Source organism: Sapajus apella, unplaced genomic scaffold, assembly GCF_009761245.1.
Source record: "Sapajus apella isolate SASKATOON/1434 unplaced genomic scaffold, GSC_monkey_1.0 scaffold1, whole genome shotgun sequence".
NCBI lineage: Eukaryota > Metazoa > Chordata > Mammalia > Primates > Cebidae > Sapajus > Sapajus apella.
The window spans coordinates 2,875,084-2,900,551 of NW_022436941.1; the positions used below are offsets into that span (position 1 = coordinate 2,875,084).

Genomic DNA, 25,468 nt, shown 5'->3' on the forward strand with positions numbered 1-25,468 from the left:
GCTGGCTCCCCCTTCACCTTCTGTCGTGACTGCAGATTCCTTGAGGCCTCCCAGAAGCAAATGCTGCCGTGCTTCCTGTGAAGCCTGCAGAACCATGGGCCAATTAAACCTCCTTTCTTTATAAATTACCCAGTATCAGGTATTTCTTTATAGCAATGTAAGAATGGACAAATATGGGGGTACAAGATGGCATTGAGAAACGTGTCACTACAGGGCTTTTTGGGCTATGGTAAGAATTCTGGTCTTTATCCTAAGGACAGTGAGCATTCTTGAAGTGTACAGGGCAATGATATTATGAGTAAGGATGCTACATCACAGAGATCAGCTGATGTTTGGGGAGAGAGTTGGTCTTCATCAGGCTTCGTATTAGTCAGCTGAGTCCTCCATTTTTCTATCATTATGTTCATAGGGAAGAGTAATTTAATGTGAACTCTTCAATCCAAACTGGGGTTTATGTTTGTTTAGAAGTGCATTATTGAAAAAGCACTGAATAGAATTCCAGGTAACATTAAAAAATTATCAGGCTATGTCTGTTTGCTCAATAAATGGTGGCTATTTTGCAGAAGCCATTAAGATACAAATAAGGGAAATCTGACATTGAGTTACATCTGATAAACATTTATTTAAGGGAAAAATATTGGGAATATCCAAACAATAGAATATCTCATTTCATTATGTTTAAAATCTCATAGAATAAAATAATTACTATAGAACTTTTATGGAATGTGATTTTTTTAATTAAAATTTTAAATATTTGTTGTGTGTTAACTTAGGAGAAACTGGATATAGGAGGTATCCTTTTAACTTCGGAGAAACTTGAGGTAATATATAGTCTACACTACCTCCATATCACCTCAAGTAACACGCAACAAATCACCAAATGATAATTTAACATTGACAAGGTACCATCATTGACAAGCTACAATAATCACTAAAATCAAGCCTTTATTGATCTCCTTCTCCTTCTTCATCATCATTGTCATCATCATCATCATCGTCATCGTGGTCTCCCCTTTTCAGGCCCTCTGATTTCTGTGTCATTCCTCAAACTCCCACATCATGTTCTTTCCTAAGCCTGTCTAGTATTTCCCCTTCTGGGCTTGTGGAAGATACGTTAGGAAGAACATGAACTTTGGAGTCAGTTATACATTGGTTTGGCTCTCAGCAACACCTGTCAACATTGTGATCTAGAGCAAATCATTTAGCCTTTTTGCCGTCCATCTTCCTTTTAGTGTAAATTCGAGGTAATGCTATTTCACAGAGGTATTGTGAGAATTAACTTAGTTTATTAGGTAGAGTACTTATTCTAGTTTCTGTGGGATTATGTTTTTCAAAGATGTTGGTTGCAGTAGCTCTCATCCCATATGTTCTTTTACAACATGACCAGCTACCCCGATATCCAAAGGTAGGGTTTATTTCTTCTCCCTGACTTGTGACTGCTTTGACCACAGAGTATGATGGAAATGATGACTGTGACTTCCAAGACTGGGTCATAAAAGACATTGAAGCTTCTGCTTTGTTTACTGAGACACTTCCTGCATGTAGAAAGTCGGATCACCCTGAAGGAACTCAGGCACACAGAGAAGCTACCGGAAGGCTCAGTCAGCAGCTTCAGTTGAGGTCTACCAGCCAGCATTAGCCGCCAGTTGTGTGAAGGCAGAAACCTATACATGATTTTAGTTCCCAGCAATCAAGTCTTTCCAGCTGTGGCTCCAAACATGGGAGCTCAGAAAAACGATTCCCATTGTGCTGTCTGAATTTCTGACCCATGAAATCTGTGCATATGTTTAAATAGTTATTTAAAGCTGGTTGTGGGGTAAGTATCAGTAGCAACTGGAACAGTTTTCAATAAATTCTAGTAATTGTTGCCATGATCATGAGTATTATTATTACCTACTTTACAGGGTGATTTTTATGTAATACATTACCACAAAAGTAAACCAACCAATACTACTGATTATGAATACATGTAAAGCCTAGAAGATGTTGTAGACCATTTCTTTTTTGTTTGTTTGTTTTTGAGACAGTCTCACTCTGTGCAGTGGCATGATCTCAACTAACTGAAACCTCTACCTCCTGGGTTCAAGCAATTCTTCTGCCTTAGCCTCCTGAGTAGCTGAGACTACAGGTGCCTGCCACCACGCCCAGCTATTTATTTATTTATTTATTGAGATGGAGTCTCGCTTTGTCACCAACCAGGCTGGAGTGCAGTGGCACTATCTCCACTCACTACAACCTCCACCTCCCAGATTCAAGCGATTCTTCTGCCTCAGCCTCCTGAGTAGCTGGGCCTACAGGTGCATTCCATCATGCCTGACTAATTTTTGTATTTTTAGTTGAGATGGGATTTCACCATGTTGGCCAGTTTGGTCTCTATATCTTGGCCTCATAATCTGCCTGCCTCGGCCTCCCAAAGTCCTGGGACTACAGGCATGAGCCACCATGCCCAGCCGTTGTAGACTATTTCTTAATTTTCCTACCAAGTCATTGTTTTCAATGGGCATTCAAGAGTGCCTTCTCTCTCAGGACTCCTCCTACTTCCCTATTTAATCTTCCTACCATCCTGTCGGCTCACTGTTCTTCCCTGTGAGCAACATTTGGTGAGCAGGTCCTGGGTTATTTTCCATGCTCAGTGGCTCTTCTGTTAGGAGGAAGCATGTGATTTCAGATTCTTCATTTATGTCATAAATATTTTTTCAGCTTCTCTTATGTGGCACTGGGAATATGGCAATGACTGAGACAGATATCCATCCCCTTGTGGAGCTTACATTCCATTTTGGGGAATTAAACAATATGTCAGATAAATAATCAAAGTATACACTACAGGAGACGGAAGTAAGCAGCTTGGAGAAGCACAAGGCAGAGACTTGAGAAAGGGAGAGTTGGGGGCAGTAGTACCATTTAAGAGAGAGTTACAAGGATGATGTCATTGAGAAGATGTAATTTCAGTAAAATCTTGAAAGAGGCAAGAGAGAAAGCTTTATGGATATCTGGAGAATGTGTTTGGTGGAGAAGAACCAGGAAAAGCAAAGATCTGAGGTGAGGCATGGGCATGAGTGTTCAAGGAAACACCAAGAAGGCCAATGTGGGTGGAACAAGCTGGCAGGAACTGTGGGCAGTAAGGCAAGTGGACTAAATAGTGTCCAGCCTCATAGCACAGTGAGGAATTTGATTTTGACTCTAAGACGGTAGAACAGTAGAAGATTTGGGCAAGAAATAATATTATCTGACTTTCATTTTAACAGGCTCCCTCTGGCTGCTGTGTTGAAAATAGACTGTAGGGAGATGTGGTTGGGAACAGGGAGACCCATTAGGGGGCCATTCCAACCATTCAGGCAGGTAATGAGTACTGCTTGGAGCCAAAATAATAGCAATGAAGAAGGTGAGAAACAGCCTCTGGCTTTGCTGATGAATTGGATGAGTCAAGAATGAGATTGTGGTTTTCGTTCTGAAAACTAGAAGCCTATACTGGCCATTTCTGAAAGAGGGAAGCCTATGGGGGGAGTAGGATTGGAGAGAAATCTTAGTTTGGGACATGTTGAGTTTGACATGCCTAATAGTCTCCACTATGGAAGAATTTTTCAAAGCTAAATATTTTTTGCTTCTCTTTTTTTAATTATTATTTATTTTATTGCATTTTAGGTTTTGGGGTACATGTGAAGAACATGCAAGATTGTTGCATAGGTACACACATGGCAGTGTGATTTGCTGCCTTCCTCCCCATCACCTACATCTGGCATTTCTCCCCTTGCTATCTCTCCCCAGCTTCCCACCCCCCACCCTCCCTCCCCTATTTCCCCCCAACTGACCCCAGTGTGTAGTGCTCCCCTCCCTGTGTCCATGTGTTCTCATTGTTCAACACCCGCCTGAGTGAGAGCATGTGGTGTTTGATCTTCTGCTCTTCTGTCAGTTTGCTGAGAATGATGGTTTCCAGGTTCATCCATGTCCTGTTAATATAACAAAGACTCTGCCTCTTTGTCTTAGCAAAGATCCTGATCATGCAAATGAGATTAAGTCACTCTCTCCTTAACTATCCAATGGCTTCCCATTTCACTTAGAATAAAATACAAATTCTTTGCTACATACTCCAGGACCCTTCCTATATGTATTTGTTGTCCACCCTACCTTGTAACGCCCTCCTCTTCATTTATTATGCTACTTCTATAAGGACCTTATTTCTGTTTCTTGAACATGCTAAGATCATTTGGTCTTAGGGACTTGCAGTTGCTGTTCTCTGTTTCTGTAATATTCTTATACTCTTCCCATTTTTTTTTTCTGCATCAGAGGCTCCTTGTGATTATTCAGATTGCAGCTCATGTGTTCACTCCTTAGAATGCTCTTTTGTAATCATTATAATTATCTCCATAGCACTTCTCATCCTCTGAAATTATTCATTTATTTATTTACAGATTCATTGATTGTCTCCTTCCCCTCCCACCTCCCACAAAGTATCTTATCTGACTAGTTTGCCACTGTTTACCTAATGCAGCATCTGACACATCTTAAGCATCCAGTAAATATTTATTTAATAAGTTAATGGGTGTAGGAAGGAAAGGAGTTGGTGTAGAGAGAAAGCCTATTCTCTGTTATAATGAAATCTTTAAAAATTTAATATTGTCTTTATGTTGGCTACAATTTTGCCTCTGTTGATTAATTAATGCATTTTATGTTATAGACCTTAAAAACTGCAAAGTATTTCACGTGGATTTTTGTATTAACAATACAAGATCAATAGGTCAGGCTCTCCACATTATACATATATGAAAATGAAGCTTACAAGAACCAGGTAGGTTTCTCAAGGTTACTCTGCTTTTAAATGACAGAGCCTGCCCTTGAACCTATGCCTCATAACTTTGAGCCTGGTGTTCTTTTCAAATAACATGCTAGGTCTCTATGATATCACAGGCATTGATATTGTCAGAAGGAGCAGCATTTCACTAAATGGGTCAGATAAAATTAGAAGTGGTCTCAAATTTTGCTGACTCAAGTCTTTGCCCACTTTTAGAGCTAAATCAGATTTATTAATATCTTCTGACTCTGGTATATTTAAATAACTTTCTTTAATTTACATACATATTTCTCAGGCTCCGGCTGCTGGCAGTGTAACAGGGAATGTAAGAAATCTCCCAGGAAACATGCTTCTTCTCAAATTTTTACCAAATTTTAGAACCTATGGGGGGCTTTATAATCTCTGAGAAGCCCAAACTAATGGTTGGTTCTAATTCATTCTACAACCACAGCACTTTCCACACTACTCACTGCAAGGTGAGGAGTTGTGAGCCATTTTCACCTTGGGTTATTTCTGGCAGAACTGAACAGAAGGGGACCCACCACACGCTAGCTCTTTCTGCAATCATCTGCTTCTGTGTTAACCTAACCATGGTCCAAAATAATGCATACTTGAACAGAAGTGGTGCTTGAAGGTGAGTATGGGGTGAGAAGTGGGGTCCTCCCAGAGTATCTGTACCCTAGAAGTCACAAAATTTACATTTTACATTGAAATTATTTGCTTTACTTGCTACACTTCCAGAAATATTGTTCTCAGAATTGTGAGGGATGCAGAAATGTGGAATCTAGCCTTTGTTCCAAGAAGCATACAGTTTAGTAGGCAATTTACATTTGCTCTCAAATAACTATAGTGCAAATTAGAATTTACAATAGATGCAGCCTAGAGTATATGGTTAAAGGTTTACTTTTTGGAGTCAGACATACTTGGGTTCAGATTGTGACTCTACCACTTAGTCAGAGTTTTTTGGATAAGATATTTAACCTTGCTAAAGGTTTGTTTCATTTTGCAACATGGGGCTAACAATATCTATATGTATTGTTATGCATAACTGCATTCATGATATATTTATGTAATGGATTAATACAGTTTTTAGCACATAGTAATTAAACAATAAATGCTTGCTTTTACAATTATTACATATATGTATATATGTTTTAAAATAGTATTTTTATCTGTTCTTCTGCTCTCAATAAGTGGCTACGCTTCTACTTTGAGGAAATAATATTGGTAAAATTTCAAAAGAGAGAAAGTTCAGGATTTATGGGGAAGTGGTCAGTCTTAGTTTGGCCAGAGTTTGGGATCTGTGTAGAGAAGTCTTGAAATGTAAGAGACAAATATGGGAGGGTCAATTTAGGTGAAGCTTGAAGAATTAAGTGATAAACTAAAAAATCTGCATTTAACAGATATGGAAAGGGAGTTGTTTAAAAGGGAGCTCTGGAGGCAAAGTACGTGAGTTCTCACCCAGCTACACTGTTTACTGCCACATAACCTTGGACAAATTATGTAACCTCTGCCTCAGTTTCCTCATTTATAAGATTATAAACATCATAGGGTTATTTTGAGCATTATGAGATATTACATGTTTATTACTAGCTGAAAGCTTGGTAAAGCATTAAATCAATGGTAACTATTATTATCTGAACATAACTAAATAGTTGATTTAAAAGTAGCAGAAACCATAAACAGCCCTTTCAATGCTATCAGGTAACTAAAATGGACATGTTGATGAATTTCGAGCAAGGCAGCAATAAAAAGTAAAACTTTAAACTTACTCTTCGGTCTCCAAAGATTTCGTTTTTCTTCAGGAGTTTCCTAACTATTTATGCAGTCACCATCTGACTGGAGGTAACTGTAAGAACTTCTATATAAAGTGGAAGGTTCGGATGCAATTTATATATACAGGCATCCCAATGGCAGCTTGTAGTTCATGATATATCAGTATAGTATATGCACTAAATCCATTCTTGAAAAGTAAGGTGCCCATTAGTTTTCATAAGTTGCATATTTTAAGCATATAGAGAAATCTTTCTTTAGAAAAAATACTATCATTAATTAATGTTTAAAATGTAAAAGAGATAACCAAAGCATTTATCATCTTTCCTTCTTTTCCTCACATCTTTATTAGATTATAATTGGCAAATAAAAATTGTGTATATTTAAGGTGTACAGCGTGATGTTTTGATATATTTACATTGTGAAATGATTATTACAATCAAGCAAATTAACATTCATCACTTCACATAGTTATAAAATATTTTATGTGTTTGTATATGGTGAGAACATTACAGATCTACTCTTTCAAATTTCAAATATACAATATAGTATTATTGACTATAGTCAGCATGCTGTGTATTAGATCTCCAGAGCTTATTCATCCAATATAATTGAAACTGTTTACCCATTGACCAACAATAAAATCCAAGGGTTCCTTTCTTTGGATGAATATAAGGCTGAGTGAATAGCACTTACTAAATAGCTCCATGTCTCGGCTATCTAAAGCCAAAGCAGAGTTAATCTTGATTTTTTTCCTTTTCAGGAAATCCACAAATATTTCAATCTGCCATTATTAATTTTCACTTTGTCACTTTTCTTTAGGTGCAAACATTTGATAGGTGGCCTTAGCACTTTTCATGAGAACTCAAAGTAGATGAATAATAAATACAAATGTCACTTACCTAGAAAAACTCAAAGACCCAGAAGTGTTCACCTTTAAATAGTACAGGATAGGGTGACAACTGGCATCTGCAGTCTCACAGGTGAATTTTTTTCAGTGGAGGTTCAACCCGATAACTAAGAATCATTCCACTGCGTTAGCTGGATTTCAGGAAGATAATGAGGCTCATGTCGGAAAACCTTAATGGAACATTTTGCTGGCAACAACTTTTGCAACTAGATTATGTACATCAGAGAAGTCTTGGGATGGATGCTGGTATCAGGAAAGTTTCATCTCTCTCTAATTATCTTTAACTCAGTGACCAGAGCCAGCTCTATCACATTACAGTCTAGAGCGAAGTTTTTTGTTTTTTTTTTTTTTTTTTTTTTTTTTTTTGGTCTCTCTCTCTCCGTCTTGTTTTTTTCCTCCTTCTCCCCTTTGTCTCTTTTCCTTTTTCACTGTGAATTGACTGCTTTAAAATCAGTAATTCATTTCAACTTCTGTGACCTATTGTTTGAAGCCAGATCTGCTTGGAGCCATTTCTAATTCTCTTAATTAAGGCCAGTAGTGTTAAGAATATTATAATTTAGATATATCCATTTGGGAAGGGATCACCAACTACATCTAGAATATTTTATGCTTCTCCCAAATGAAACCCCCTTTCATTGTCATATTTATCCCCAAGCCATCATGTTGTCTCCTCCTACCACACCCCGCCCCCGCACTTGCAGGTAGATACACATCTACCTGAATTACAGATTTATATAGTGCATAATTATATATTACAGATAGATATCCCATGTACCACTTTTCTCCTAGTCATGTAATATTGGAATCTGGGCTATCATAAAATATCTTCTATTATGAACATTCTCGAATGTATATAAAAATTGAGAGCACAGCATGACGAACCTCATAGACTTATCACAGGCTATGATGTTTCCTGTGTTCTTGTATCTTCATGGTGCCCAGAGTTGTTACTAGCACAGAGCAGGCACTTTATTCATGTTTTCTCACCAAGCTGATTGTTTGTTTACCAAATGTATTCCTTCTTCAAAAATAGGGACTAGTTTTGTATAGCTTTACTAGTTTGATCACCCCTTTAAGAAATAAACTTGTTGCAGACCTGTAGCTATGGAAAATAACAGAATCATTTAAAGAAAAGGACCATTTTGGGCACCTTTCTGTAGTTTTCTAAAGATGTTATACCTGCTTAGTGGAGAGGGACTTAAAACAGGCGTTTTTCTACTAAAGTGTGTCTTTTATTACAAGTTGAAATTGTGATTGAAGACACTTAATCCTAAGGAGTGAATGCCTCCAAAAGAATAATACATATACCTAGACAGAATTAAGTGCTAATGAAATCTGAAAGCATATTTTATACTTAGAACTTAAAAAAATATTTTTTATATAAAAGTTTTTAGATTTTTTTTCCAGCTGTAAAAAATAAAAGGTTGTTGTCAGCTATATTTTTGCTAAATCACTATCACCTTGATTCCCACATGGACTTGAGAAAGAAGTAGGCAGCTGATTATGAGTGTCTCTAGGGTGACAATTTGCTGTCTTCTGACCTATGTATCTAAGGCCCAGATAGGTCTTTGGAGAAAACCAGTCTTGTTGGCAAATGCATATTCTAATACTCTGTGCATTATCTGGGAAACACTTTCCTTGCATTCAAGAATAAGCTCATCACCCAATCAGAAGACCTTCTTCTTCCCCTTTTGAAATATGCTGTATTTTATTGACTTCCATGCCCTTTAAAAAATGCTAAAAACACTTAATATGAGATCCAGCCTCTTAACATATTTTCAAGTTTACATATTTTTGACTATAAGCACAATGTACAGTACAGACAATCTCTGGGGCTTATTCATCTTATTTGAGTGAGACTTTACGCCCACTGGTTAATAACTTTTAATTTCCCCCTCCCACAGCCTCTGGCAACTGCCATTCCACTCCTTGATTCTATGACCTTGACTGTTCTAGATACCTCTTATAAGTGGAAGCATGCAGTATTTGTCTTTCTTTTTTTCCTTACTCTGTCACCCAGGCTAAAGTGCAGTGATGTAATCACAGCTCACTAAAGCCTCTACCTTCTGGGTTCAAGCAATCCTCTTACTTCAAACTCTCAAGTAGCTGGGACCTCAGGTGTGCACCAGCATCATGCCTGGCCATATTTTTAAACTTTGTAGAGATGGGGTCTCACTATATTGTCCAGGCTGGTCTTGAACTCCTGGGCTCAAATGATCCTCCCATCTTGGTCCCCTAAGGTTCTGGGATTACAAGCATGAGCCACCATGCCCAGCCCAGTACTTACCTTTCTGTGACTGTCTTATTTCATGTGGCGTAATGTCCTCTACGTTAATCTGTGTTGTTTAATGGTGTAGAATTTCCTTATTTCTTTAAGGCTGAATAGTGTTTCATTACAAGTATGTGTATTCTATGTTTTCTTTATGCCTTTATCTGTCAGTGGACATTTAGATTGTTTTCACATCTTGGCTATTGTGAATAGTGCTGCAATAAATATAGGAGTGTAGATATCTCTTTGAAAGCCTCAAATTGAATTGATTTCAATTGTTTTTGACAAATATCTAGATGTGGGAATTTTTGATCATATAGTGGTTCTATATTTAAATTTTAGGGGAACCTCCATTCCATTTTCCATTGCAGCTACACCATTTTGCATTCCTACCAATAGCGTCCAGGTTCCACTTCTTCCACATCCTTGCCAACACTGATTGTATTTTGTCTTTTTAATAATATACAGTCTGATAGATGTGAAATTATATCTCCTTATGGTTTTTATTTGCATTTTTCTGAAGTGACATCATTTTATATGCTTATTGGACATTTGCATATCTTATTTGGAGAAATGTCTATTTAAGCTCTTACCCCATTTTCTCTGTCTAATTTTTGATATCGAATGAAAGGCCAAAGTGCCTGTGACTTTGAAAATAATTTTAGTAACTGAGAGCTCAAAGTGAGTGTAATTCTGAAATTACTTCATTTTGCTTCAGACAATCCAAGGGTGTGGAAAACTATCAGCATTAAAAATGGAAAAACCCTAACATAATTATCAGATTTTACAGAAAAATAAAACCTTAGAGAATGTCTGATTCTTTTACAGCTGATAAAATGGAAATTTGGAGAAATTAAGTTACTAGCTGAGATTACCCAACTGCTTATGGGCAAATGCAATTCTAGAAGCAGTGTCCTGGAGCATATTGAGTCGCTCGAGGAGATAGTATTAATACTCTAAATACCATGTCAGTACTGTATCCATGTGTGTTCTCAAAAAATTGTACCAGGGTGCTTTCAAGTCTTCATTGGATAAAATGAGATTATAACTGTTACATTACTGTTTTCTGGGTGAATCCAGGCACTTTGGATCTACATACCTTCTTTCGTAAACTCTATTCCTTACAAACTGGGCATTGCTTGTGGGAATAGGTGCAGCATCATTTGGACAAAATCAAAAAGGTGCAATGATGATTCTTTGTACAGATATAAACATCACTTTCTGTATTCTTTTTTCTATTATTTGGAGTCTATAACCAAAGAAATTATCCCACTATTATAAACACTGTGACTTTAGCCAAAATAATTGATTGCTGTGTGCTTCTTTTTTTCCCATTAAAGAAAAAAATTGCAAAGTCTGTTGCTAAGAGAAAGATGGTCAAAACACCTGTTTAGTGTGACTCTGTTGGGAGTTTGCCAAACAGAATCACCCATAGGTTAGCTTTTTGGAACAAAGAGCAAACATATCCATAAGGTTTATTACTTCTTGTGCTGAATTAGGAAGGACAATATCAGGAAAGACTAGTAGTTGAGACCTCCAGAAGGTCCCCAAGGAGCCTTTATTCTTATTATTTTTTTTAATATTACAGACTGCCTCACTTCCCCTGGGTCTAGTCTGAGAGGGATGCCATCTTAATAGCACTACAAAAGCAACAAGACATTCTGGAAGACCTAGTGCCCAAAAGGGGAAGTTTGGGAGCCATTCATCATGTTGCTAAAAGAAAATTATTGTATACCAAAAACTTTAGGAGTTTAATTTTTTTGTTGTTGTTGTTGCAGATTTCAAGTATGAGTAATCAGTGTGATTATATATTAGGCAAAGTAGAGGATTAGATAAGGTAAGATCAACATCTTCAATACAGAATTTGAAAGGTGGTTTAGTGATATTTAAAAAATCTCTACCCCTTAACTGTCTTACTGAGAGGGGAGTGGTAAAATTGGAATGTGCAAGGTAAATAATGTGGCAACACATTTTTTTCTTTTGCAAAGTAATACATATATCATAGTCACCAAGATACTTTTTTGTGTCTCACTTATTCTACTTTATATTTGAATTACTTATGTATGTATCTATATCTCTACTAGCTGGTGAGTTCTTAGAGGGCAGTGATTTGTGTATTGTTTACCTTGGTATCTCCCAAAGCACAATACTTTGCACATATTGAACAATTGAAATCAAGGACTGATTTTTATTCTAGAACACTCCTGCCACCACCATAGTAGAAGAGTCTCAATTTCACATAACTGTAAGAAAAAGTTTTTTGTAAATGCTCAAGATGGCAAGATCAATTACTTTTGATCTACAAGGTAGGACCAATGCAAATAAAAACTCTTACAGCCAGTGAACCACTAAGAAAGACAGATTCGTTTCAGGTTTGCAAATTCTAAAATAATTCCAAACAATGATGTCTCTTCTTATCCCATGGAGTAATCAGCAGATATTTTAGCATAGTTTCTTGTTAGATTCTTAGAGAATCATCTTATCATAATAAATGATGCAGTGTTTGGGATTGATTTCTGGGACAGCACAGCATTAACTACCAGTACCACCAAGCTTGAACAGTTCAGTAAGACCTAGATTGCCTGAAGCTGTTTAGATAAGTTACAAGAATATTTCCCCCTGGACAATATGTATGTCCATTTTTATTTGTAGAGCTATACCCCAGTCTTTCAATTTCACCAACTTTTTAAGACTATTTATTGTATGCATCAAACATGTGAACCATTTTCTAAGTGCAAAAAGGCACCATGCTAGGTCCTAGGAATGTTGAAATGACTAATATCAGGACTACTGTAGCAAATTAGATGGAAAGGACTTCTGTATGAAGACAGCATCCTACATATGCTAAGTCTTTAGTGAGTACCAATGCATTGTAGATCCTGCCATCAAAAGATTATTATACTATATATTATTGTACCATATATTATTATTACTAGGTAATGTACAGTACAATATAGTGATAATCATATATAGTATGATATAGAATATAATTATCTAGTAATTATTTATCATTGTATTCAAGTTAGTCATTGGAAAAAATGCAAATTGAGCACTCTAAATGTACCTTAAAAAGTGAATGTATAAAAGTTCCTAACAGACTTGGTGCTCAAGGATCTTTTGTTCAGCTGAAGAGACAGTGTTTAGTGTGGTTAAATATATAACCAATGTGTAGTGTGATTAAAATGTTACATAATACAAGAGACGATGCATGATTGTGTATAGTTGCCATGGAATTTAAACAGACCTTAAGCACAATATGCACATTCATAGGAGAAAGAGAACAATTGCTAAAGGTCATTGGGTCCTTCATTCACTGACACATACTTTAATTCAAACAGAGGAAAATACAAAAATTGCTCATCTCTCTTGAAAACTTGCTATTTTTCAGGCTGTCTGCTAGTAAGTTGTTTTTATAGCTGATCTAATTTATTTTGCGCAGCTGTATGACTTCAGTGCTATTATATCATTTTAGAGATGAGGAAATGGAAACAAGCTTTGTTCACTTACCTACAGAGAGATGACTCTCAGTAAGTGGTGGGAGTGGACTCAAATGTGTGTCTGTCTGTCTCAAAATTCTACTTTCTTGTCACATCATACTCCCACCTGAAAATTTTTGATAAGCCATTAAAAATGGGATGAAGCATGCCCTTTGGAGAACAGTCAATGGGTTAGCCGATCAGACATGAACATAAACATTACCTGATCGGCATCAATTGAAATGTTCTTCTAAGAAAATAGTACATTTTATTTCCTTTTTCATAGGTCCTGTAGGACTTTGATTCCATTTCTAAATGTATGGCATTTGAAAACAATAACAGAATCAGTTATCTGTACTCAAAGATGTGCCCATTTGCAGACTATGTAGCTGGCTCCCTGTATACAATCGAAACCTATCTGTTTTTATTGAACTCAGACAAGTGGCTAAAAAAATGGGTATTTCCATTTGTTTGGATTCATCCTTTCTTTGCAAAGAAAGATATGTTTTCTTAGGGTATATTGTAACATGTTTTGTATTCAGTGGATGCTCAGGAAATATTTGATGTTGGCTGACTAGGTGATGGTGATACTACCCTGAGTTTCTTTCTTTCAAGTAAAGATCGTCAGGTTTTTTCTTTGACAAACAGATGCAAATAGTTGACCTGTCAAAAGTAGCAAAAACCCTGTGGCCATCAAGAAGCCACTTATTTTGAAATACCAAACATTTTCTTTACAGCACCTTAGTTTCTGTTTAGGATGCCTTGCCCACAAGAATTTAATGGTTCAACCCCTTTCTGTCATGTCATATTGTCCAATACTTTAGTGTCAAGGTGATGAATCTGAGAATGGGACAAGAGTTTGCAAATCAGCCCATAGGCAGGTTGCATTTCATCTTTCCAGGCTGCATGAAGTGATAGGAATCTCTTAGGATAATTAGCTCGAAACCTGGGTAAACTTTGGCATGAAAAGGGAAATATGAGATAGAGCAATTGTTCTCACCCCATTCATGCAGTTCATGTTTGAGCAGACAAGAAGAAATCCTCAGCACTAAGACTGTTGATGGACAACCTCTCCTGTGGCTCCACATGCAGTATTCACATATCTGGGATTATGGATATGGTCTAGGATGCACCCAAGAATGAGCTGGTGTGTGCTCATTGACAGCATGCAGGACTTGACCTGGAAATAATTAAACTCTGCATGGCCTCTGAGCAGCTAGAAGTGGCCCAGCTGTCTCCTGAGGAAGAAGAGATTTCAAGGGTAAAGCAGTTAAACAAAATTCTGAAAGATATGGTGGAGAAAGAACACCAAGCTCTGCAGCTTTCTGAAGAAGCAGTTTCCTAGGACAAGTGTCTTGTCTAGATCCATTGAAAGAAGAAAGGAGCTTCAGTCCTCTTCAAGAAAGAGCAAGGCACAGTAAGGCAAATAAATCCTTCCTATTATTTCTGAGAGCAAGTAATAAAGTTGTTTATTGCTTCCTCCCAAAGAAAAAAGAATTATAAGGTCAAAAAAGACATAAAGGAAGCTATAATGTGAGATTTATGGTCATTTGGGCAGAATTGCAAGTGTATAATTGGTGTATCATGTCAAAAAGGATGGTTGCCTGTTTCTGTTTTTTTTTTTTTAAAGCTTGGGTTTTGCTTGACAGTTTTAACAATTAATGTCTTATCTTTGAGTCCTGATTTACCTTGCTGAAAGAGACTATTATTCTAATTTTTTTCTATTCTATTGCTATTATTTCTTAAGTAGCTATTAATATCATTTTCATATAAATGGATATAATTAACTCATAGCCTGGTAGCTTTCTTTGAAATTTTCTCTTTTTTCTCCTTCCTGAGCTTATTCTAATATCTGACTGTAACTTGTAAATATCTGTCTAGAATGGAGAAAACGACCCCAGTTGGGTCCCAATTAGCTCAGCAAAAGAGGCTGTCATGCTTAAGAATTGAGTATCATTGATACAGGCTAAAAATGAACAAATGAAAGAAGGAGTTGTATTTCAGCTCTTCGGAAACTTAAAAAAAAGGAAATAGTTGTAGAGGGAAACGCTCCCAGGAAAATACCCTAAAGATTTCCTTTACACAAAGCAGGGACTTTAGGAGAAGAATCTTAAAGGAAAATAATTAGCAGATTAATATCTTATACATGTATTTAAAACACTAGATGTACAGAAGGTAGGGGGTTTTCTTAGAGGATTAATTTGAAAAATAATGTGACAAAGGCACACCTTAAGTCTTCTCAAATGTGCCTGCACCCTCTCTGCTTCTATAAAAGGGTAGAATTTGACCCAGCATATTACCTCACCCTTTGTACCTCTTTGCAGCAGTTCTTTCATCCAGAGATTTCAAAGTGTTTTTATAAATGTAAATTAACAAGCCTCATCACCTATCTCCATAGAGATGGTTCAATTAAGTAACTCAGAAACGTACCTAAATGGCTTATTCAAGGTCACCTGAGAAGTCCTCTGTGAAATCAGGAAATGGATATTCAAAGTGTAAAAATTCCTTGCAGTCTCACTGCACATCCAGGCTTATTGCAACCCTTGGCAAGGGACACTGGAGGGACAATTATTTTTCTTCTTTAATCTTTATAGTGAGGCTTTCACTTGGCCTTCTCCCAACCTCATCAAATACCCACGCCCATATACCTGCAGACCCAGGCTTCCGTCCTTTCCTCTTTTTTTCTGTCCCAAAAGCTCAATGAGGACAGACTATGACTTTTTTTTTTTTTAAAGAATCACTTTGATTAAATAGGTACTTTACATACTTATATTCTCTGTTCTATTTATCAATTTCATAAATATTTATTGAATACTTCCATTTATCAATAGAAAACTCTTCTATTTATCAATTTCATAAATATTTATTGAATATTTCTTTTGTGGCTACTCACTGTGCTAGACACAGGGAATGCTACAATCATGTTCCTCCCTTTCTGAGAAAGAAAAGACAATAAAAAGAAATACATACCTAGTGGTCAATGCTATGAAGATGACAAATGTGGTAGGTTGGATGAGGTAGGTAAGAATTAATGAATCAGGGAAGGCCTCTCTAAGCAGGGAACATATAAACCAAGACCTGTAACCTGAAAATACATCAGACTTTTAAAGTACTAGAAACAGAATGGTTCCAGGCAGAAGGAACAGCAAAAGTAAAGACAGGAGCTCGGCTGGGAAAGAACTTGGCCAAAGCCTCATGCACTGGGGCAAGAATCGCAGGAGATGAGGCTGCAGAGGAAGGACAGAACCTTGTGGGCCATGGGACAAGGTGTATAATTCATTCATAAAACAGTAATCAGCCTGGGAAAGGTTTCAAGCAAGGAAATAACATGACCTGATTTATGTTTTAAAAACTAGCAAATTGTGAAGAATATTCTTGCTCTGCAAACATTTTTATCTTTTTCTTTTATTTATGTTTTATTTATTTATTTATTTTTATTGTACTTTAGCTTCTGGGGTACATGTGCAGATCATGCAGGGTTGTTGCATAGGTACATACATGGCAAGATGGTTTGCTGCCTCCATTCCCTCATCACCTATACCTGACATTTCTCCCGATGTTATCCCTCCTCACTCTCCCCCAACCCCTGTCCCTCCCTTCGCCCTCCACCAACAGACCCCAGGTGTGTGATGCTCCCCTCCCTGTGTCCATGTGTTCTCATTGTTCAACATCTGCCTGTGAGTGAGAACATGCAGTGTTTGATTTTCTGTTCTTGTGTTAGTTTGCTGAGAATGATGGTTTCCAGATTCATCCATGTCCCTACAAAGGACACAAACTCATCTTTTTTTATGGTTGCATACTATTCCATGGTGTATATGTGCCACATTTTCTTTATCCAGTCTATCACTGATGTGCATTTGGGTTGTTCCAAGTCTTTGCTATTGTAAACAGTGCCATGATAAACCTAAGTATGCATGCGTCTTTATAATAGAATGATTTGTAATTCTTTGGGTATGTACCCAATAGTGGGATTGCTGGGTCAAATGGTATTTCCATTTATAGATCCTTGAGGAATCGCCACGCTGTCTTCCACAATGGTTGAACTAATTTACACTGCCAAGAGTGTAAAAGTGTTCCTATTTCTTCACATCCTCTCCAGCATCTGTTGTCTCCAGATTTTTTAATGATCGCCATTCTAACTGGCATGAGATGGTATCTCAATGTGGTTTTGATTTGCATTTCTCTAATAACCAGTGATGATGAACTTTTTTTCATATGTTTGTTGGCCTCAGATATGTCTTCTTTTGAAAAGTATCTATTCATATCCCTTGCCCACTTTTGGATGGGTTTTGTTTTTTTTTTCTTGTAGATCTGTTTTAGTTCTTTGTAGGTTCTGGATATTAGCCCTTTGTCAGATGGGTAGATGGTTTGCTCTAATGATTGTTTCTTTTGCTGTACAGAAGCTCTGAAATTTAATGAGATCCCATTTGCCTATTTTGGCTTTTGTTGCCATTGCTTTTGGTGTTTTAGTCATGAAATCTTTGCCTATGCCTATGTCCTGAATGCTTTTCAACACCCCTGTATGCTAAAAACTCTCAATAAACTAGGCATCGATGGAACTTATCACAAAATAATAAAAGGTATTTATGACAAACCCACAGCCAATATCATACTGAATGGGCAAAAACTGGAAGCATTCCCTTTGAAATCTGGCACTAGACGAGGATGCCCTCTTTCACCACTCCTATTCAATATAGTATTGGAAGTTCTAGCCAGAGCAATCCATCAAGAAAAAGAAATAAAGGGTATTCAATTAGGAAAGGAGGGAGTCAAATTGTCTCTATTTGCAGACGACATGATTGTAGATTTAGAAGACCCCATCATCTCAGCCCAAAATCTCCTTAAGTTGATAAGCAACTTCAGCAAAGTCTCAGGATACAAAATCAATATGCAGAAATCACAAGCATTACTATAAACCAATAACAGACAAACAGAGAGCCAAATCAAGTGGCAACTCCCATTCACAATTGCTACAAAGAGAATAAAATACCTAGGAATACAGCTAACATTTTTATCTTTTTCTGATATCAAATATTTATCAGGTTGGACAGGTTTTCCTATATCTTATAACCACTTGAAGAAATATGAGTAGGAAAACCATGTGCTCTTCTCATCTTAATCCTTACCATACCCATACTTTGAACTCATGAACACAAAGTAAAACATTATTTTAAAAGAGAAAGACCTTCCTGCTTCTTTGGAGCTGATTTATTAGTTTTTACATCACTGATCAGCTAATATTCATGCCCTACTTATTCAGAAATCTTCAGTTTATTTGATTCATCTGTACTTCTCTGTGATCCCAGTAGCATATTGCACAGACATCTGTGTGACTCTTACCACTTTGTTTTGTCATTAAGTGGTTCCCCTTGCCCTGCCTATGTGTTCATGAGCTCTCTGAGGGCTGGGAAGTATCTTATTCACCTTTGTATTTCCAGACATTATTCAGAGACTGGTCAGAGTCAGTGCTGATGGAAACCTTCTAACTGATGGACAGATGAATGTTGACCTGCTGACTGTATAATAGATTTTCCCAAGTCAGGACACATTTGAATATGAAAATAGGTGCTATTAATGATTATGCTAGGACAATGCGTATAAAGTTGGGCTGGTTCTGGTGTATGACTGGGATATATGGTCACCTTAGTAATCATTATAATGAATTATCAGAAGAGTTGTAAACTTTTGAATTCTGGAGGGCTTTTAGAAGACAGTATTATTCCATTTGTTCAAACTGGTTTAGAGCAATAGTTCCCACAGCATGGGAGACATAACGGTACAGGAGATGTTTGTTGCTGGCAGGGGCATCAAGATTAAATAATAGATTTGTATTTTCATAAGCAATTCTCCATTTGAGTCTTCTTTATTCTAATTATTATAAAGAGAACGTCTCAGTGTGGTGCTAGATTACCTTTAGCTCCTCAGACCTCTGCTAATCTTCCTTTTTTATGAACAAATGTTAGAATCAGAGCCTTTAAATAGAAAATGATATCTGGTTAGAACTTAATATTATTAGGTTAATTATAATTATTTTTATTCTCTCCTTCTCTTCATGGCTAATTATAGTGATTTTCCAGGTAGAATAGGGTTATAAAGTTCAATATTTAGTGAATCTTTAAAAATAAGAATTAGAAGATTAAAAAATATGATAAATGTTGTATACAGATTTTGGCAAAACACATGAAGTTCATGTACAAGTGACTGCAGTTTGGATGAGTAGTTCAGACCAATTATTTCCATCTGTTTTAGTCAGCTCATGCTGTTTTAACAGAACACCATAGATTGGGTGGCTTAAACAGCAGACATTTATTTCTCACAGTTCTGGAACCTGGGAAATCCAAGATCAGGGTGCCAGCATGACTGGGTTCTTGATGAAGGCTCTCATCGTTTATTGCAGGCAGCTACCTTCTCACCATATCCTCAAATGATGAAGAAGAGAGAAAGCTCTGGTGCCTTTTCCTGTTCATATAAGGGTACTAATTTCATCATGGGTCCCACCCTCATAAACCTTGTCTAAACCTAGTTACCTCCTCCCAAGAGCTTCGCCTCCTAATACCATCACATTGAGGTGTAAAGCTTTAGCATGTGAATTTTGAAGGGTCAAAAACATTTAGACTATAACACCAGCCTTATTTCTGAGTTTTAGCTTTGGGGTCGTCATTTTTTAAAACATCTTCATATGTAATTAAATTAAATTAAAATAATGTATATACTTCTATTCACTTTTATAATCTTTCTCAGTATAAAGATTATGCGTGCTTACTGTAGGAATATGATCCTGGAAAATACATAACAGAATAAACATGAGAATTTAAATCACACAATATTATAATTCAGGGACAAACACATTTGATATCTGAGTTTATCTTTTTTTCATTTTGTACTTTTAGAAATGTAAAGATCTTGGATCTCCAAATGTTAATACATATGTAAATTTGGATTTACATAAAATAAATAAAAGAGGTGTGTGTGTGCGTGTGTGTTTGTGTGTGTGTGTGTGTTCTAATTAGAAACAACTAACAGGTCAGGAGTGGTGATGGGCCTGGAGTGGTGACTATAATCCCAACACTTTGGAGGGCTAAGGTTAGGAGGATCACTTGAGCCCAGGAGTTTGAGACCAGCCTGAGTAACATAGGGAGACCCCATCTCTAAAAGAACATAACAAATTTTAAAAGTTAGCTGGGCATGGTAGTGCCCGTCTGTGATGCCAGCCATTCAGAATGCTGAGATGGGAGGATCGCTTGAGCCTAGGAGGTTGAGAGGTAGTGAGCAGTGATGGTGCCACTGCACTACAGCCTAGGAGGTAAGAGTGAGACCCTGTCTTAAACAAACAAAAATGATTAACAATTGGATGGCTTTAAGTCTCAAACCTTCCCTTATGTACTTAAAGGTTTAATTTACTCAAAAATTTTATACATGTAATATTTAGCACTAATCACATAATTTAAGGCACATCTTTACTAACTAAAACTCCATACAATTTCAATCAGTTATAATGAGATAAATGCGACAGAAATGAGTAAAGCTTCCTTGGGAAGCTTTGCATTTAAAATCTTGGATTTCTACCTTGCCAGAGACATGTACTTCCTAGCTGTTAGCAATCTTAACTCTCTACTATAGAAGAATAAAACCATAACAGATTGAGTTGTGTTCTAATTTTCAATAAAAGGAAGTGGTTGTATTACCATATCAATCCAACAGTTGTAAGGAGAAAATTGTCTGCTTATGAGAACTTTACAGGTGTCAGAAATGTGTATTTATATATATTTTCCAAAACAGAAGGATATCAGCATGGCTTAGTTTTATTACCTTAATCACAAGCAGGTAAGATATTTAAAAACAATGAAAACAAACAGCAAAAATAACAACCACTATATGCCAGTATAATAACCTGCTTTTCCACTGACAGTTTTATTTTCATCTCCCTCTGTATGGATTTCTTTATTCATAGGGAGAATGGCTATACTGTCACTTGATTTTATATTGTAAGATGAGAGTTGTTGGAATAATATGATCTCCTTGTAATACTTTGTCAGAAGACACACTGAAGTTAAGGAAACAACCCAGGATCTTGTAACAAACTCCTGCCCATGCCTCTAGCTTTATCCAAGCTAAATACTTATAATTTTGAAGACTGTAATCTCCAGGAAGACTAGGGATTTACGAAGTCGACTGTATCTTCTGTGCCCTAAATTGTGCTTGGTCCTTAAAAGACTCTTAAATATTGTTGAATGAATGAACCATCATCATAAAAGCTACTATTTAGGAAAATAAATATATGTCATGTGTGATAATCAAGATGATTTGAAACTGTCATTTGATATGCCAATTCTAGTTCTCACAGCAACTCTAATCTATGGTTATTATTATTTGTATTGTCTTATTGAGAAAGCAGACTCAGGAATATTAAGTAATCTACCAAGTTCATACTGGGATAGTATTAGGAATTCAAAGCTAGATATGTCTAATATCAATGCTTCAGTTTTTTTCTCCTATAGAAAAGGGTTATATGGCCCCCAAAAGAGCATTATATATGAAAATGGAAATCTCCAATAGTTTACATTCGGAACCAGGTTCTTTCATGGGGTCAGAGGATATCAACATTACTTTTAAAAACATTGAATCCAGGTGTGTTTCTGGAATTGTGAAACAGATTTTCCCGGTGTTTTGCCCCTAAGAGGTTGGGGACAGCCTTTGATGAATGACAACATTATTAATACTTTTGGTCTATGGTTAAAAAACAACAAATATATGTATGTATATGTACATGCACGCATGTATGTATGTGGGTACATTGTTTTCAATTTTCTTTTGTCACTGCCTAACTTTTATCACCAATCTGACACCTAGAGGAAATAAAGAACTGAGAGAGACACCTTGACTGGATAGCTCCTTTCCAACTGCTGCCTCTCTTTGGCAGCTGGGCTGCTTTTTGAGGTGAATGGGCAGCTGTAGCCAAAGAGAGCCCAGAATATCTGCAGAAGGCAGTAGAGGGTAGCACCAAAACAATGCTCCAGGAGATGAGAGCATCAAAAAGATTTGTTCACCAGATTTTACAGTTTCCTGCAACTTTATAAATAATTTACTTGGGTAATGTTTCATCAAGAACTGCACAATTGCCTTGAAAGCCTGAGAATCTAATGGGCTTATTTAAAAAATTTCTAAATAGAAGCACATCGAGGCTTTGACCAAACACCCTTTCCCAACCTTCTTATGTTTTTTTCTTCTTTCTTGGAGATAAATCTGTAAAACACAAATGAGTTTGTTGTAATTGCCCACCCAGTGTGTAAAATTACAGCTTCAGTGTCATGCTTAATAGGCAATGTGCACAAAGTATATGAACCCAGCTAAGCATACAAGATTTCTATTTTTTTAATATATAGCCAGCAGTTGGACACTGCTCATCCCGGGGAAAAAAAATTCATTGAAGCAGACCGATATTTTACCTCTTTACTGACTTTTTTTTTCTGTACTATGATACAGATAAATTTCAGTTTGTCTGGTCATGAAGTATGAATTTTGGCCAAAGACTTTTATTAGGTCAGTGCACCAGTAATTGCTGTTTTTACCAATTATTTCTCTGATTTCTTTTCTTTTTTGATACACATACCTTGCATGCAGTAATTATAAAATCAAACCTTCTGATCACAAGATGAAATGAGCAGAAAAATGTGGATGATTTATAAAACTCTATTACCATTCTCAAGGATGGATCCTAAGTAGTTGCCAAAGACGGTGGTTCCTCACAAAGGACAAGTAAGATTGGCTAAGTGGTAAAAGTGTGAGATCTGTGTTAGATGGCCTGGTTTGAACCTAAGCCCCACCGCATATGAATTGGGTGACATTGAGTACCTTCTGTAACTTTCTGTACCTCAGTTTCCTAGCTTGTGAACTGTGAATAATGACTGTTCTAACCTACGAAAGTTACTGTGAGGATTAAGTCAGTCAAAAAATGGAAGACACATAGGGAAAGACTGGGACCTTAGAAGCACTTTAAAATGCTGATTGCTCTTAATTATCCTAAGCATTATGTGAGACAAGTCTCACTTGCTATGTGAGGCTCTTCTTAGTATGCAGAAGGCAAGCAGCAAATATTAATTTAATAAATGAATAGGTGCTTCTTGGAGTTTACACTCCCAAACTGTGGCTATATCTGTTTTTCTGATTTTCATTCTGCTTTCCATCTCTGTAGGTTGTATTTAGTGGGTCAGCATTTTCTTTCCCATTCTTCACACAAAGTTTCCACAGAGGATCTGCATGATCAGTGGAGGAGGCAAAACAAAGAGGCAATTTGTCAAATTAGGTACCATTCTTTCCCTCAGTGACAAATCTATAGTGATATGCTTGAGCTGACAAGACTTTGAATTTTCACTTTTCTACCTGTTTACAGATATCTCTTTATACAAAAGCACCATTTGCAAAATAAACTCATCTGAAGGCTTCTACAGGGAATTTCCCTCAATAAAAGGAGATATTAGTTATTTAAAACTACATGAGTGGAGAGGATTCTGGGAATTCAATGGAGTAGTAAGTGCCAGGACTCCATCACCCCACCTAAACAATAATTGTACTGGCAGAATCTGTTTGATGTAATAATTTCAAAACTCTGGAGTCTATTGAATGTTTCAAACTTCTAAAGGAAGGCTTGGATAGTAAATTCTGGTTAATTTTAGTTAATTTCAGCTCTTAGCACAGTAGTAGCTATTCATCTCCCACTCCCAGCTCTGTGGCAGGCAGCTGTGCAGGTGTTACTGGAGCAGCTTGCACACAGCCTGAAGGAGCCAAAGCAGGAAAAAAAATACTCTGTCCTCCAAATGTAGATCAGTGCTATGATTGCTGATTCCTGCTTTTGATCACAGGAATATAAACAGCAAATTTTGCTACACATCCCGCTATTGTTGACAGCCCTTCCCTCTCCATCTGAGGTGACCGTTAGGGGATTTAAAGGGCTGGAGCATCCCTTTTTTCCTCCCCCTTTTTTTTCTCTTCCATCTTGGGAGGCAGATATTAAACACTAAGACCATCACAAACAACTTTATTTATAGGGAAAGTTAGAGAGTAACTGCACATGCACGGAGAGAGGCACAACTCAGAAAAGATTTAAGGCCTTAGATTTCCGTTTTTTGATCCAGAGACAGTCTACAGTATTAAAAATAAAACCCCCAAACAATAATTTAAAAGTGTAGACCCTGGTTTATAGATTTAGAGTTATCTGTTTATTAAATTCAAATGTCCACTTTTCAAAAAAATAACGACAAGACATCCAAAGGAACAGAAAAGCAAGAAACTTTCAAAGCAAAAAATTAAACAACAGAAACTGCTCCTGCCAAAGACCTCTGGCTTCTACTAGTAAAAGACATTAAAACTACTTTCTTAAAGATGTACATAGAACTAAAGAAAGATGTTGGGAAAGTCAAGAAAACAATGTATGCACAAAATGAAAATATCAATAAAGAAAAGACCTAAAAGGAAACCTGAAAGAAATTCTGGAGCTAAAAATTACAATAACTGAAATTAAAAATCCACTGGAGAGTTTCAAAGGGAGATTTGAGCAGGGAGAAGAAACAATCTGCAGCCTTGAAGACAGAACAATGGAAATTATCGTCTTAGGAACAGGGTAAGAAAAGATTATAGAAAAGGGAGCAGACAATAAGGGACATGAGAAATACCATGAAGCTGACTGATTTGCACATTATGGGGCCCATAGAAGGAGAAGAGATGGACAAACAGGCAGAGAGAATATTTGAAGAAATAGTGTTTTAAAACTTCCCAAATTTGATAAAAGACATGAGTGTAAACATCCAAGGAGTTTAAGAAACTTTAAGTAAGTTGAACTCAAAGAAACTCACACTGAGACACATTATAGTCAGACTTTCAAGCTGAAGACAAAGAATTTTGAAAGCAGCAAGAAAGATGCAACTCATTGCATACAAGGGATGCTTCATATGATTATCAGCAGATTTTTAAAATCAGAAACTATGGAGGCTAGAAAACAATGAGGTGATATATTCAAAGCACTAAAAGAAAAAAATCAACAAATAATCATATATCTGGCAAAACTGTACTTCAAAAGTGAGGGAAAAACTATGAATAATAAATTTCCAGTTAAACAAAAGATGAGGAATTTTTTTACTACTAGACATGCCCTGCAAGAAATGTTTAAGGGAGGCCCTGCAAAATGAAATTAAAGGACAGTAGACAGCAACTCAAAGCTGCTTGAAGAAACAAATACCTCAATAAAGGTAAATACA

At 36.7% G+C, this 25,468-nt stretch overlaps 1 protein-coding gene and 1 long non-coding RNA gene across 5 annotated transcripts in view; one reads left to right on the forward strand and one right to left on the reverse strand.

Annotated features, from left to right (window-relative positions):
• The window catches only part of KCTD16 (potassium channel tetramerization domain containing 16), a 303,937-nt gene that overhangs the window by 72,812 nt on the left and 205,657 nt on the right, over positions 1–25,468 (forward strand). The gene's annotated exons all lie outside the window — the stretch shown is intronic.
• Positions 1,493–24,720, reverse strand: LOC116526798. Its single transcript, XR_004258284.1, has 3 exons — positions 24,584–24,720; positions 15,364–15,377; positions 1,493–1,508 (listed from the first exon to the last, which is right to left on the reverse strand). It is a non-coding gene; the product is annotated as an uncharacterized LOC116526798 (long non-coding RNA).